Below are 16,636 nucleotides of genomic sequence, written 5' to 3' on the forward strand. Positions count from 1 at the left end.
CCTGGGCAATAAAAGATGTTTTGTGGCCATCAGGTTTTGTCATTTTGGTGGTGTTGTAGTTGCCACTGGAAGAATTCAGCCCGGGGTTGGCTAGAGTGTGCATGTGTGAGTCTGCAGTGAAGTATTGAGATGAAACATCTCTTTAAGTGGGAGAAGACCTACTCCCATGACTTCAGAAAAACTGCAAGCAAAGATTTGCCCCTTGAATTCTCTAAAGAATAGCTCTCAGGTTAATCTAATTACCACATAAGCCATTAATTTATAATTGGCTGACTCACCAGTTCCCCAGCGAAGTATTTTCACCTTTCCCTGGTATCAGGACTCTTTTAAACATTATACTAGCAAGCTGATTGTATTTGCTTCCTTGCTATATCATCACCACTGAAGACTTCTCGAAAGTCAGAGAGTTGGTGTCAGACTGGTCTCCATTTAGCTGAAGCCTAACTGAATTTGAACCACAGCTCTGCTCTGTGTAATGCTCTTCCCCAAGGGACTGCAAGTTGTTTCACAGTGAAGGAGAGATATGGGTCATCCTGGTATAGAAATACAGTGTAGAGAATTGGCTATCTAACAACAAATCACAAGCTAGTAAAAAGTCTCTCTAAAACCATGATGTTGTGGGCTATGTAGAATCTCCTGACAGGAGTTGTAGCAGTCTTAACTGAAGGATTAATCTCCTTGCAGATCAATAAAGTATTACTAAACATATGGTAAAAGAGAGAAATTCAAGTGTCATCTGCATTTACGGTATAAATAATTACAAATGGAAGAACATTTCACGCCATTCAATGCATCTATTTTACCACTTACTGTACTTGAATTAGTATTTGTATCGCGGTAACTGTAGCAGGAAGCTGTGGTTAGAGTATTACAGAGAAAGGTTACCATTAAGCTTTGTGGTTCATTATGGCATTAATTACTAAATGTAGTAGGTAAGGATTTTTTAAAATTATTTTTTAAAACATGTAACAGTTAAATCGCAAACTCTCTCCAGCCTATCATTTAAACAGTTTCATGAGGCAGTGTGGTTCCCATTTGTGAACATAGGTTAGAGAAAGTTCACAGAAATAACCCAGCTTGCAGATTGTGGACAGAGGCAGTTTGCGGCAGGCTGCAAGTCTCCTGGAGTGCTTCTATTGAGGCTGATGTAGCTCAGGTAATCATAACAAGGGCTGAACCTACAAGCTAAGAAGGTAAAGCCAGCAGGATCAGACAGAGTGTGTCCTTGCAAGCCTTAATGAGAAGTGTGTTGCTTATCATCTGGACAAGTAAGACAGAAGATATTTGTTGCCACAGTGTCTTAATACATCTGTAGAGGAAGGAAAAGTCATCCTTGTGAGGCACAAAATAGGCAATTTCTTTGATTCTGTCTAAGACAGCTTAGGTGAGGATAAGTGAGTATTAATATTAGATCAACACTGAATGACCACAAACAGCTTTTAGAACTGCTTCTTATTCTTGAAAGAGTTATCTTGGGGATAGGGTGTATACTGATGACAAATGTTAAATATTGTTGGAAGTTTAAAAATGAACATAAATGGCTACTTTTTAATTATCTCCTACTTTTTGAAACATTAGAAGTTGTCTGTGTCTTGTTACTAAATGCCTGGTTGCATTTTCATTAACAGCTCTCAGAGATTGTGTTTTGATTCAGACTTTTGTAACTGAATGAAGAGAATGATCTTAGTAAGAGTTTTCAAGGAGTGCATGCTTAAACATATGAGAGGCTGATTGTATATACTTAACAAAGAATTTCCCAATGTTCATGATTTATTTCAGAACAGTACTTCCAAAAATGTCACCCACTGTTTTCCAGAGGACTGTGCCTTATTTAGTTCAGCCTTCTTTTGGTACTAAAACACAAGCTACAGTGACTTTATCTCTCCATATTCTCTTTATGTATCCTGAAGTTTCAAGTTCAAAGGTATCTGCTTGTCTTTCCATAAAATACCTTCTGCAAGTGCTGAGACATGACATATTCTGCCCAGAAGTTAAATATTTTAAAAAATGAATAAATAAGATTAGAAGTGCATCAGGATTGAGTACAAATTGAGACAAAATAGTCCAGCTGTTAATCTATCTTCCCAGCTCCCTTACATTTCAGGACTGACAGAAAATATTTGGATTGTCAAGGTGAATTTGGCCCTGCACATTATCCTCATCACTATTCCTGGAATTCTTGGAGCTCATTCTTAAAACAGGCAAAAAACCAGAAATGATTCAGTGCCTCCTTAAAGCCTGCCCTAGCGTTGTCACTCTGAAGTGAGCGTGAATATTAGACAAATCTTTGGTATGGTAGCATGTCAGATGCCCTGGAGGTAATAACCAAACATACACAAAATTGAGTAGAGCCCTACCGCTTAATCTTACAGCAACTGTGCATTTTGCAGGTTGTATTTTCTTTAAATGTCCTAATGGAGAAGTGTTTTATAAAAGAAGCTTTGTTCTTTCAAATGGCTAGACATGAAGAACATAGACTTTACTGAGCTAACCCCACTACAGCTCCTAAGCAGACAACAAAATGGGCTCTTTAGTATTTCACATATGAATCCCACATGTATGTTAAGATTATTCTGTAATCTCTGTACTACATCTACCATAGCAGCTAAGCTTTTAGGAGGAGAGCATCCAGACAGCTGGCAAAATGCCACGTCTTTCACCTCTTTCAGCAAAGTGGCAAGACTGCTTTAGAAACACCAAAGAGTGTTAGAAATTCTTGGGTGAAAAGCCCCCCTTCCCATCCTAAAGCCAGCTAGCTCACCTACCCCCAAAATAGGTATATCCTTCTGTTTTCTACTGTATTTTTATTAGCTTAATGAGTCTAAAGCCTTTGATGAACTGGATCTTATTTAAATACCTACTAAATGTAGGCACTGAGCCACGGCTTTTGGTGCTTGTTATTGACAATTTTAGCATGCATATTTAAAAGCGTACCAGGAGTCGTAGAACAGTATGGTATTTCATCATGGTTTTAAGAATTACTGAGGCATAGGCACTGCACAAAGGAAAACATGAGGCTGAAGGAATGTGGCTGGCATAGCACATATACGTCAGTGCCTGTCCCATCACATTTATGTGAAAAATAACATCTCTTTAATATCTTATGTGCAAATTGGCAGTATGAAGTCAATTAAGCTAAAACAGTCTGTAGCATTCTTGCAGCTCTGTGCATCTGCCATTGTTTCTTCAGACATTGTAAATCGTAACTAGCATCAGAATTTTCTCATGCAACTGACTTCAGAGATTCAAAATGCAAAAAGTTACATTAACTTAACATTGGCCTGAGGTTTGTGAAGGCTCAGAGACTTTGAACTTTCTGCAGCAGCCACAGATGAGATGTATGGTGCCTTTGACTACAAGTATCTCTGTCCGTTGGAGGCAGGCATAGCACCTCAGTGCCCCTGGCAGCATTTCCTGTCCTTTGTCAAGGAATCATAGAATCGTATGAATGCATCAGCCCTTCATGTAGGTCACCTTCTACAAAAGCTCAGTCAACTCGGTATGGCAGGGACCATGGCTACTGTCCTAAAAAAAAAAAAGCCACAATAAAGGACACTCAATTAATTGATTCCTGGGTCTACTTTTTGTCAGACTCTTTCTCAGATAGGGAAATGCCCCATCTTCATTGATCTAGACAGCCAGTGTCAATTGGCCAATGAACCTGCAAGAGCCATTGCTAATGTTTATTAGGTTCCTAGGCCTGTGCCTGTTCATAAATAAAAACAATTGATCTGTGTTTTTTTTCTAGACAGTAAGTGTATGATCAAACTCTCAGCTGTGTGGTCACTTCCAGCATGCCCAATGTCCATAACTAGCAAAGAGGAAAGGTCAATTTAGTTCACTGCCAGGCCATAGGATTGTGTAAATCTTACTGCACAAATATATATACTTTTAAGCAAGTTGGCCAAAAAAGCCTTGTGTATGTGGTTACACAGCTTTGCATCTGGAAGACGTGTTGAGTATAGGCTGCTGTAGATGGAGAGTGATGTTTAATTTGCTCTTTTGCTCAAAGCAGAAAAGAATAACTGAAATCCAGTTTCTAAAACTTCAAATTTCCAGACTTGTGTACAAATGATCTTTTAGCTGTTACATCTCAATGCCTTCTTTTTAGTGAAGAAGAACATTGTTAAACTTTTTGCTTTATTGTGTCATTATTCTTCAGGGCATACTGGGCTCAGAAAAGGAAAAGTTATTAGACAGAAAAGAAACTGTAGTTATTACCCAACTCTGAGAATCTTTCAAGAGTGACATGAATATGAGTTTAGCCAGTGGGTTTCTAGGAGCATCTGCTTATCAGTGTGAGTTTACATTTTATTAACATCTTTATGAACTGATATCTGAAATTAAACCAGAAAATCAGATTTCTATTTAAAAAGCTGAGGCCAATTTGTTTGCAGGGATAATTGATTAAATGAAGTCAAATGCTTCACATGAATAGTCATCGTATATAAGCACTATCAAATTGCTGGTAGCCTGGGCAAAGTTACCTTTTTACTGTTCACTTCAAAGAACCATAGAGGGAAAAATGTGATGCGTAAATTATACTCCAAACTGATTTCAACTTGCAGAAGCATCACATTTGGTCAATTAGATCCTGCATTTTGGCTTTGTGCCTTTAAACAAAGTTTTACTTACTGAAGATAAATGTTTATAAGCAGCTTTATTTCTCTCATGATAACCTACTTATTAGCTCGCACTAAACAAATACATTCCTTTATGCCAGCAGATTATCTTTGTGTGATCAACGTCTTTCATGAGACATCAGGTGTATGTGCTTTCTGGGCAACTTAATTTATCAGCACACAGCTGCAGAAATATTCCTGCCAGAAATAAGGTCGGTGGGCAACTGCCCCATAGAAAAGAAGTCTGGTGACAGCAGAGTCTCTGTGGATGCTGGTACATAGAGTGACCAGGAGCTGGTTAACAGAAGTGTTACAGCTACAGGTGAGAAAGAACAGTAGCTTTATCAGCCTTGCAGCTGAGTCCTTCTCATCCTAAGAATCTGTGAGGGTGATGAGAAGTGGAGAAGTAAGCAGGATGTTTTTCAATTCGTTTATTGGAATGTATAAACCAATGGGTTGTATATTCAGCAGTTAAAGGTCAGTCTCATTGAGGATGACATTAAGAAAATATAAATAGATGCTGTTTTTCTCTCCTTTATGTCAAAACCTGTTGGTGAGACTAAAACTTGCATATTGATAATATTTGTTGGATGGGACTTTGTTGGATAGTCCATTGAAAAATGGCCAGCAAGTTTGACATAGAAAATCAAGGGTAGACTATAACTCAACAGCTAGTTGTGACTTTTTGTTTAAAAATGAACAAACAAAAAATAATATTTTTTTCTAACCTGACATTTGCTGAATACATACTTCAGTTTCCTTTAAGATAGCTTGTGACCCATTTTCAATTGAGACAAAATCTAAAAACCAGCAAGGACTGCTCTAGCAAGAGATTATGTTCTAGGCAGACAATGTTCTTCTTGTGCTGAGGCTGTAAATGTTCTTCTTGTGCTGAGGCTGTGTTGCTGAAAAACTGGTACTGAAAAGCAGGGAGTCTTCGGTGATTTTAAATTAATTCTCTGTACTAGTGCTTTCCTCTTCCACCAATATGAGACAGCATCTTGTCTACTGGTGTTTAAACTGATTCACTCAAACAAGTAATCCTTCTGTGAGCGCTCTTTGTATGATATAAACCTGATGCATATCGTGGTAAATTTTTAAGTCAATTAAGTGCACACAGCGGAGAGTAACCACATGAATGTGGCTCAAGTTACTGCTTGTCAGCCAAGTCTCTTGCAAGGGAGGTATCTTATTGTGAAACCGTGTGGAAGAGTGAGCTCTTTTATGTTTAGACTGAGAGGTTTGCACAGATTTAATTCACTTCTGCAACTTCTATGTACAGACAGGGCCTTCATGACTGCAGAGAGGCATGTTGGTATTGGAATTCTCAATGAGGAACCTGTGTTGATCTTCAGGGTTGGTATTTTCCATTCAGATCTGTCTCCTCTCATAGCTGCTTTTGTCTGCTGGTAACATGAAGCTGCAGAGAGGTGGGAGGTATGTGTCATGGATGTGTAGGCTCAGATAATTGACCTACTTTGACCCCTTTCAGGAGAAGGCTGGTATGAGATGGGTGAATGAGGTTTTATGCACATCACCAATTGCTGCTGACCTCATGTCAAGAAGGGCAGCTCCAAGACTTGCTGCAAGCCACTGTGGAGTCAGCAAATGGCTACAGCTATTCCTAGTCCTCAGTAGGCTTCTTGCAATAGCTTGGACTGTTGTTTCTAGCTGTTTCAGAGGGACATCCTGCAAAGATGGCAAGAGAAACTAGAAAGAAAAATCGCAATTTTGCTTTTAAAGTGAGAAAAGCAGTGCAGGAGTATCTGAGAACATATGCACCTACTTGTTCAAAAAACATTCTGCCTCTTACCACAAAAGGATTTCCTTTGCATAATTGCTTAATTCTTAGAAATGTCATTATTATTTATTTACTTATTTTTCATGGAAGAGGGGATGCTTTTGTTAAGCAAAACCTTGACTTTAGTAAGTAGATAGTGCTTTACAGGAGCAAACTGTTTTCATTTATAACATTGCCCTCTAGTAATAAGGGGAAAATCACATGCTCTGTGTGCCAATCTTGGGTATAAGCACTATTTTAACACACTAGTGAGAAAAGATACAGGGTTGAAGCTATCCATGGAACAGAACAGCTTCTTGATATAGAAAATAAACTTTTTTCCACTTGCATTCTCTGAACAGAAGAAAAGAAGGAGTAGATATAAACAACTTTCAGTGAAATGGAATTTTGGTGAAATAAAAATAAACCTCATAAACTTTTTTTTCAGTAGCCTTCATGCAAATTCAAAGTTTTCAGCAAAAAACAACTATCAGATTTTCACAAAAAAGCTTACAGTTGTGAGGCTGACAACCAGTTAAGACTGTCTCCACTTCTCCTGCTGCTTATCATCTTGTGAGAGGACCAGAATACTGTGAAGGCTTAAGAGGACAGCCCTTCTGATCATGTGTATGTAGTTGTTACTTGTACCTATGCCACATCATGAGATGGTTATTCCATCGCATTTGTATGGCACATCATGCAGTGCCTTGAGATGAAATTCTCAACTCCCAGTCCAGTTTTCTCCCTTTCCTCCATGAAGAAAACTTTTATGACAATAATTGAAAGGAAGAAAGTTGTGTATGCTTTCACAGATAAAATAGCTGAACAGATATTTTCACAAGAGCATGGAGTCCTGAGGAATAGCATTGCTCCAGTTTGTTTAGAATAGGTTTCTTTTTACTAACCTGCACCTGCTAAGCTGAACAGTTCTTGCTGCTTTCCAAGTTCATTGTCAGACCATACAAAATGACAAGCTTTTTTAGGCACTGTTGCTCAGAACATTCCCAAGATTCTCCAGCTGGCTAGTAGTGCACTGTCTTAATAAGGCAGCGCAATAGCCACAAAAGACAAGGAGATGACATTTCTAAACATTGGCTACACATGGATTCCTTTTATGGTCCAGCTTGTGCAGTGGGGTATTCCGCTGAAGGTCAGTGACACGGATAACAAAGTGCTTCCTACTGCAGCTTGCCTTTTGAGCGCAGGCATCATGGTGCCACACGTACAGCCTGCTCTGAGAAGGAGAGAAAGAAATAGCTGGTAGGGAAATATAGAAAAAGGGCAAAAAGACTGTGGAGTGCTCTGTGTTTTGTATGGATGCTATTGCTGTGTTCACTGTGGCTGCAGGATATAACTGTAAGTGCCATGTGCATAAGAAATGTGTGTGTGCTGGGCTGATATTTTGTACCAAAAAAAAAAAAAAGCCCCCCTGAAAAATTTCTCAGTAGGGTTTCAGAGTTCAGGTCATCCCTCAGCAACACCAAGGGCAAATTTTTATGTCATGCCCATGAATATAGCTTTTCATTCTTGCAACAATATGGGATAGCGTGCTAATGACCTTTTCAAACCAGTGAGTTATGATGGCTGGAGGGGTTGTCTGTGCTGCAATGCCACAAGATGGATTAATTTAAGCAAAAGGGTTTTTTATTTTTTATTTCCCCTCCCCTCTCTTCATACAAGTTAGTGAGTCTTTTCCCTCATTAGCATGTAATCGTCTTCTTACACTGGAAGGCTGAATAAGATCCTTCAGGGCTATTGTCTTATTTCTTACAAAAATATTTCAGGGAATGAGTGAGTCATTTCAATATTTCTGAAGAGAAAGGATATATATTGGCTATTAATTTAATTTGAGAAATCCCCTACTAAGTAATGAAAATCTATCTCATCTTGTTTTGTCAGGCTTGAATGTATGTACAGGATATACATAAATTGAATGAAGAAAATATATCTTCAAGGCAAAACAGAAATGTTTAGGCATATTCAATAGGTCTGTAATCTAATTTTTCTTCTACTGATTATTGTCAGATGGGCTAATACAATACATAATAAACCATGTCAATGAAAGACTTTAATTGTGTCACCAGCTCTGACACTGAGAAAGGAGAAGAACTTGAAGGTGTTTTGGTGACTCACCTCTTAGAAGTTGAACTTTCTTCATCTGTTTAGCTGTTGCTTCACTGGCCCCATCCTAATTTCACCTATCATGCTCATATTATACTTACAATGAGATCCTGATGTAGTGACTTTGATATCATTATAGGTCTTGCATGTTTGTGGTTACGCTGGCTTTGAAGGGAATGTGACTTCTCAGTCTGTTGGCTGTATGCTTTTACTGGATATAATATCTTGCTTAGAGAACATAATGGCATAAATGCACATGAGCGCAGCAAAGATCACAAGACATGCAGTTTGGTTAATGAGAGCTCCTAAGCTCTCGTCAACGTCTGCTCATAACAGAAGAAATCTGAAATAGAAATGATTATTGAATAGTATTTTTTAAGGCAGAAAAGAGGTAGGTTGGCTCTCAGTTAAACTCAGAGGGTGAATTTAGTTGGCTGTGTCATTCTTTCATAGCTGTTCCATGTTATGCTGCATTCGCTATTTTGAAACTTGCTCTCACATGTTTCAGTATGAATCCTGTTTTCAGTGGTTGTGAGTGTTTAGCAATTACTCTGAATTTAAGGGATTGGTATAACGGAGAGCAGAGATCATTTGTCCTGTCGTCATTATACTGCTGGAAGAGAAAATATTGGTAAGATGTCTTGGTGACTAGGAATGACTTTTCCGTCACCAACCTGTCTTCCTTTATTTATTGGCTGTTCTTTCCTCTTGGGGAAGAACTTGGGCTGTACTCTGTCATCAGTTTTTAAGCCAAATTCTTTATGGAAGTCAATAGGGAGTCCTGCGCAAAGGGAAATGACATAATGTTGCCCTTTAGTCCTACCTACCGAGAAGCAGACTTGGGAAACATACACATTTTCCTAATTACTGAGCACTGAATTTACAGCATATGTTCATTTTCTATCGACATCCGGCTGCTACCCAACATATTGTAAATTGGGCCATTTGTATTCAAGGCAATTGTTTTTAATAAAAATATTCTGAATGTTGTCTTTATTTGGATTACATATGGTAAATATTGAGTTCTTCACTGTTCTGAGGTGAAGAATGTGCCATTTTTATGAGAGACATTGACTGTTCTTAGCTAAAATGTCTCCTTGTCCTACTGGAGTACATGATGAGTTAGTGGGCTGCCACATTTTACTCGAGCAAAAAATGCATTTTGCTGGAGACGTGTCTCTGTAGTTTGCAATGCACTTTTCATATGAAAGTGTGAATGTAAGCTGTTACCATCTGAATTGTCAACTTTTACAGGAGATATACTTCAGGTTCTGTGCCCAATGGCCTACTTTTACAGTGACGTTAAGTTGATCCTCTGCAGGGCAGGATAAGAAGAGTTGCAGAAGGGTTTTAAAATGAAGACTTTTAAAATAATATAATCAGTTTTCTAGTTAGACTTCAGACTCTTTAAGTGCTTAAGTAAATTAAGGAAGTCTGTAAGCATAAGGGATAAAAACGAAATGCAGCCAGAGGGGACTGCTTCAAGGTTAGCTAGAGGAGACTCCTTATTTAGGGAATAGTAAAACCATTATAACTATTTTTACCCCTTCCCTTTAGCACTGGATTGCCTTTGTTATGGCATAAGCTGTTTGTATATACTTCCTAAACTTACCGAGATATAGACTGTCTTTTTTTTTTTTTCATCATCCAAGTAACATGGTAATGCAATTCATTTAGCTTTGCTGATAGGGAGCTAAGAGCGATTCATTCACACAACCAAAAACCTAGCAGTGGGATGGATGAAACCTTTATTCTTGCCTATTTATCTATTGGATTTTTCTCCAACCTACAGCTGTAGAAATTTGAGAATTTGGAGAATCACCAAACAGAATATTCAGCATCAGCATTTTGGTGTTGGTCATTTTTAGAAGTAGTCGTCATAAAAAATCATCTTTCACAGTAGGCTGCAATAATCCACCTCCATAAGTTTCATGGTCTTTAGATTGCAGGACATCCTGCATCTATTGATTACATTTAACTAAAACTTCATGTACATTTTGTGGCATGGAAAATCGGATGCAGACCCTTTGTTTATCTTTGCCACTCACAGACTGTTGACTTTTGGATGTTGATATGGACATGTTACAGTGCATGTGGTGGTGATTTCCTGGGCTGACAGTCTGATAATGCTAGACTTGTTAGATGTTGGGTGCTGGGCATGAGATATTTTGCACAGCCTGTAGGCTGTTTGTGGGGCTGCCCTGCTCTTAATCCACTAAATACTTACAGAGGCTGGAGATGAACAACAGCACTTCCTTGTAGCCCTTTTCCTCTGGATTTTATGAGTTTTCATGTGACAAGGCTTTTGTTTAAGGCTGTCGGAAGTGTCTTTTAAGTGCCTGTGCAAGCTTTAGAGGCACATCTTGAAAGGCCAGTTGATAGGGCACTTTAATGTATTACTGATCTGCCTGTGTGAGAGAGGGACGTGGAAGACATCTGGAGACTTGTTCTGGCCAAGACTAACAAACACTATGCTGATTTTTTTGGGAAAGTAATCAGAAAACAGGGCAGAAATCATACCAGACCCTTTGACTGAAAGTACTTTTCTGCCATTTGTGAATTGGATTCACCATCTCAGTTAGTAGCTATGGTCATATCGGATTATTATTTTTTCCCTGTTTTTGTCTTGCTCTTTTTTTTTTTTTCTTAAACCAGAACCACATTCCTGTTTCTTGTAAATGTCTCTTTGTCATCATGTTTTTAGGCTGTCATAATACATTTTTCCTCAAGCTCCATCTTTAATCACTTAGTGGCAGACCTGGGAATAGAAGCCATGTCTCAGCCATGGGACCATCATCTCAGTAAGGCAGAGAACAGCTGTGAGCTTTCCTACAGAGCAGCCTGGTCTGCACTTTGCTTGCAAGCTGTGTTTCCAGCATCTTGTAAACGAGGACAAATACAGCTTCACCTTTTGATTTACAGAAGTATGTCTCAGAAGACACGGAACTGTTTGCTGCCTTTATGCAGAGAAAGGGAACGTGGCAGTTGTTAGTGAACACTGTGAACAAATAACAAATCAAGACTTATAGGAAAAAAGTCACTTATGAAATTCAACTCCCTTTGCTAGACTTCCTCCTCCCTAGCCACACTCCCCATTATTTATCAATTAAATATGCTAGGAGTGTTGAGCTGCTGACCACAGAATTGGGGAGGGGGTGGGATAATGGTTTTTATACTGTTCTAAAAGCCATAATACTGGATACCAGAAAGAATGAGAGTCAGATGTAGATGATGCTGTTGAGTTGCCATTGGTAGAACAGAATGTACTGTACTATCCAGCAATGGTTGCTGCTTTGTCTAAAACCATATACTATGACTGAAATGTCATGTCAGTCTGTAGTGCTTGTGTGGTTTATAGGCTCCTCATTACGTTGCTAAACTGTGTGCAACAGATTAAACTTCCATTAAAATTCCATGTCTCAAAACAGTTTATTTTGCTGTGCTAACTTCCCTCTGCTTCCACGGAAAGTTACGTGTAAGTGAAGACTCTTAGCATTCAGGCAGAGGTTTCTGTTTGTTATTCCTTCTATGGACAAAATTCTTAGTGATTTCATCCCTTAAAAAAAAAAAAAGGATGAACGTACATTGTTTTTTCATTAAACCACATAACAGTAGGAGATTTTGGTGTCTGAGAGATAGAAAAGAGTACTGAAAACTGGAAAAGCTATCTCAAACCCTTTTTTACAAATGAAACTGGGGAGGAGGGAAAGTTCTGTATTTCCTGCAAGGTGACAATGAGCAACTCCAGTTTTCTTCGGATGGAGAAAACTCTCTGAAGTGGTAAATTGTTCCACTAAGAAATATGGGTAGGGACCTTGCATAGTAATACTGAGCTGCTAACAGTATGTCCTGAGACAGGGCAAAATGCTCTCTGTTTCTGGAGGAGAGAACAGCATTGATGTTATCACTGTGAAACATGTGCTGCTGCAATGTGAATCACTTCGGTACTTGGGTTCTCTCTGTGTTAGTTAAATCATCCTTAGCAACCCCTCTTTTTCTGCTGTTCTTAACTTCAGATCAGTGGTGTTTCATTACTATCTGGAGTCACAAATTAGAAACCAGCACCAGAGATTTGAACTGAATCTGAACTTAAAATTAGTTTAAGCTGTTATTCTTTTCTTGAAATGAAACTCAGTCCAAATCATTAATTTGAAATGTCTCTTTTTAATTCAAATCTTAACTTGAATTGAAGGAAGCAGACTCAAGCCAAACCAAAGCTGAGCTTAAAAATATACATTACTTGAACTTCATGATCAGTACTATACCCCAAATTCCTTTACACATAGGCAGTGAAGAAAAGGCCTCTGCTCTGAAATTCTTGGGGAGTGAGTATGGCTGATGGAGAAGTGCTGAACATTCAGTAAGAGTGAGGCAATTACAAGTAACAACTCAGCTAATAAGCTATGGAGCCATTAGCATATGTGATCCAGGCACACTAAAAGATGGATTTCATAGGGAGATCTAAGAAGGGACAAAACAGGATCTCTGACGCTTACCCTTGCACCTCAAGGTACAACTGCTGGCCTGAGACTGGAGGTAGAAATAAAAGATGTAGTTCCTGGGAGAGTGTACAGTGGGCTGTTGGTCACTCTGTTACACTCATTTGATGGGATGTGTACACTTCACCATGTATAGGTGGTAAGGGTACAGGCCTTTTCCTCCATTCATATCAGAGGTCTACTCTGCCCTTGAAAGAGCTTGGCAGTACCTACTCTCTGATACCATGAGGTATCTCTACAAAATCTTCCATGGATTTCAACAGTATATTTCTGAATTAATGACTTTAGAAAAAGTGTTTAGACTAGTTCAAATCTAAAGGCAAACAAGACAGTAGGGATATATATTGGTGACTACTGGAAGTGATCAGCCCTTCTTTCTTTCAAGCGCTGCATGTCAACCCTCTCGGTTTGTTCCTCTCTGATCCCATTCTATTCTGAATGTCAAATGCTTCAAAACTGGGGTTGAAGCTCTCCACGTGTGCCAGCAGTTGCTTACTTAGTGCACAGATGTCTTCCACTTTCTGAAGACATACAGTGCTTTGTGTTCCATTTTCTTTTAAATTTAAACAGGTTCCCCACATTTCCCAGTCCTTCCAAAAGGCCAGCATTAGTGGAAAAAAAATTAAAATGTTGAAAAACAGAAAAGTGAATAAATTTTTAAAGATTCTCCTATCTGATGGGTTCCCAGCAAACCCTGCCCATGTCACTGTGCCCCATGTGGTTTTCCAGCAGTACAGGATTATACTCGTGGCACATGGCTTGACTGGGAGTCCCAGCATGGTCTCTTCCTCGCTTGTGCCAGTCACTCTCTGCACTGAGATGCTGAGTAGCTTGCGCACTCTTTATTTCAACTCAGCTCCTTGCTTTGCAGGAACTCCGACATTGGCCTTTATGACAATGGGTATTTGGTTTGTGATAAATACCAATTCTTTTTTTTTTTTTTTTTACATTCCCTCTCTTTAATATTTAATGGTCAGTTGTTAGCATCCAGGAAAGCTGTGTTTAGACTGCACTGGAAACAGGTACCAATATGGCTAGCTGATGCAAGAGTGGTTTATTTTCCATTTTAATAGTTCTTTAAACAGGTCGTGCATTAGTATACAGCTCCTTTGTTGGAATAAAAATCTTTGTCATAGGCTACAAGACAGCTAAAAATAGCTGTGGTGAGTATTTATGCTGAGGATAATCTCAAGAGAAGGTATTTTTAACTTTGCATGTTGTTTAGAATAGGAAATTCTTTTAATGCCCACATTTTCCATTCCCGGTGCCATTAGCTTTTCCCCACCTCCTCTTACGATGTGGGCCTTGCTCTTTCTTTCTCCCTCTCATTTCTTTTAAGGTTCAAGGTTAGAGCCAATCTGCTCCAGAGGCAGACTTGAGTTTATTTTTTTTTTTTTTAAAGAAAATGCTAACTTTGGCCTTTTGTGACTGTGTGGGAATTCAGTTCATTTCATGGGGCTATCAGAATGTAAACGAGATATCTCACTAAGCTGTCACCGCAACTTGGGTAATGAATGAGCACTTTATTCCTCTAGCACATGGAACTAATGCGCTTGTTAGAATAACAGTGGCCAATCTATTTTATACTCCCATGGAAAGTATTCCACTTTTTTTTTGGCAAGTTTGTGTGAGCTGCTACTTGTACTGATACTCAAGCTAATGCTGAGGGAGAGAGAAAAAAAAAAAAAGGAGTATCAGGCTGAACTGTACTTATAACTTTAAAATATGGTTCCCAGAAAAGGCCAATCCTACATGACTCAATAAATAATTGTGACCTACCTAACAGTCAAATGTTGTGTTGAGAGAAAGTGCTGTGTAGACTGTGGGCCAAATTCAAAGCAGGTCTAAGTTGACACAACTTAATGTATAGTCTTTGAGAGGAGCTCATAGCTGACCTGTGAGCAGTTGTGCAGCTAAGTTAGACTATTTTTTTTCCTTAAAAAGTATATATTGTTTTTAATCTTAAAAGAGACTAGAGCCTCACAGTTAATGGAAGTTAGGTAGGTTTGCAAGTGAAGCCAAGGTGATCAGTAAGAAGTTTCAGCTAATTACGCATTTCATGCTTGTAGTCAGATGAGATATGTCCTGTCCAGACAGCCAGATTTTTAAAGGTATTTCAATAAACAGAGAAAGAGAGAAGCACCTTGTGAGATTGTTTGAAACCTCTGTTGATCTCTACAGGGGCTTTGCAGAAGCAGATCTGCACACACTCCTGATAATGTCACCCATGCTCCCTTCCACTGCTGTCAGCTGCAAGAGCATCCTTTTGGCCCATGGTGATTTTGAAGGTGAAAAATGCATGTTTCAAGGCTCTCCTCCTCTGTGGAGGTGATGAGGGTAGGTACGATCTATGGCCTATGAGCCGCCTTCCATGTCTGACAAACAGTGCCATTGACTTCGTGGAAATTGTGTTTGCATTTTTGGCAGCTCATGTTTCTGTCAGGTTTGGATACCGTGTTTGTATTTGTTGCATCAGTATGTAGGTAGATGTGTACACATGCCCTGCAGTTCTGGAACTCTGACACCCCTGACAAAGGGATGGCAGCCACACAGCCTGCTTGCAGTGCTGACAATCAGAGAGAGAAGAAACTTCGAGGATGGAAGAGCTTTTTATTGCAGACTGCACCTTGACTTGAAAGGCGTGCCAAGTGAGCAGTGTGACGTTCACAAAGATCAGGGTTTAATTTCCCATGTGTAAAGCTGTTTTTCAGAAGATCAGAGGTTACTAAACATTACTACTAAATAGAAAATGTAACCTTCAAAACAGATGTAAACATTAGGGAAACACTGGGGAAATGTTGACTACTTGGTGACTGGAGAGAGGCTGAGTGCTCAGATAGGCCTGGCTGGAGAAACTGCGGTAAACATCAAGTAGCCAGGCCAAAGGAATGAGGTCTTCTGCCCAGAGGCAGCTGATGACCTGACAGGGGCAGGTTTCTGTAGTCCTGGGAAGTCTTTGTGAGAGCCATCAACAATCCACATGGGGAAGAGCCTAGGGAGTAGAGCTGATGAGGATGCTGTAAGCTCAGCTACCCTGGGGGGCTTCTGTCCTGGGTGGGCAAAATCCATGGGGCACAGCTAGCAGTGGGATGCAGGACTCAGTTTTGTTTCTTGCTCCAGGATCAGCACTGGCCATGATATTCCAGCAGCGAGGCCAGAAACTGCCAGAGATCAGCAAGGAGAAAACTGGTGGATTGCAGCCACGCTGACTACTCTGCTCTCAAGAAAAAGGCGCAGGGAGTGTCACAAAGTTTTTCTGCATGTGCCATAGTCTTGACAGAGAGGCAGCTTTGCTGAGTTAGCTCTCAGGGGTGCCAGGTGTAATGTGTCCACTAAAATCTGACTGGAGACCACCAAGTTTCTCACATTCTCACTTTATGAGATTTAGTCAAATGATTTCTTTTGCAGTTACCTTGCCTTTCTTATCTGATGAAACTGTGGGTACATTAAATTTTAGAATTTTACTTCTTTCTCTGTTGTCTAGAATGTGACAAGATCAAATTTCCCCCTTCTGTCATGAACATTAGTAGCTTAATTTTTTTTTACATGAAGTTTTTTCAACAATAAAATCCCTCCCAGGCTGCAGTTGCATAATATTCAAGGTCACAGTAATA

General features: G+C 39.4%; 1 protein-coding gene and 1 long non-coding RNA gene across 5 annotated transcripts in view; both read left to right on the forward strand.

Moving 5' to 3' along the window:
- The window catches only part of CALD1 (caldesmon 1), a 187,712-nt gene that overhangs the window by 99,914 nt on the left and 71,162 nt on the right, over positions 1–16,636 (forward strand). The gene's annotated exons all lie outside the window — the stretch shown is intronic.
- On the forward strand, positions 4,823–16,539 carry LOC110395773. Its single transcript, XR_002436623.1, has 3 exons — positions 4,823–4,944; positions 15,204–15,670; positions 16,143–16,539. It is a non-coding gene; the product is annotated as an uncharacterized LOC110395773 (long non-coding RNA).

This window comes from Numida meleagris, chromosome 1, assembly GCF_002078875.1.
Source record: "Numida meleagris isolate 19003 breed g44 Domestic line chromosome 1, NumMel1.0, whole genome shotgun sequence".
Classification (NCBI taxonomy): Eukaryota; Metazoa; Chordata; class Aves; order Galliformes; family Numididae; genus Numida; species Numida meleagris.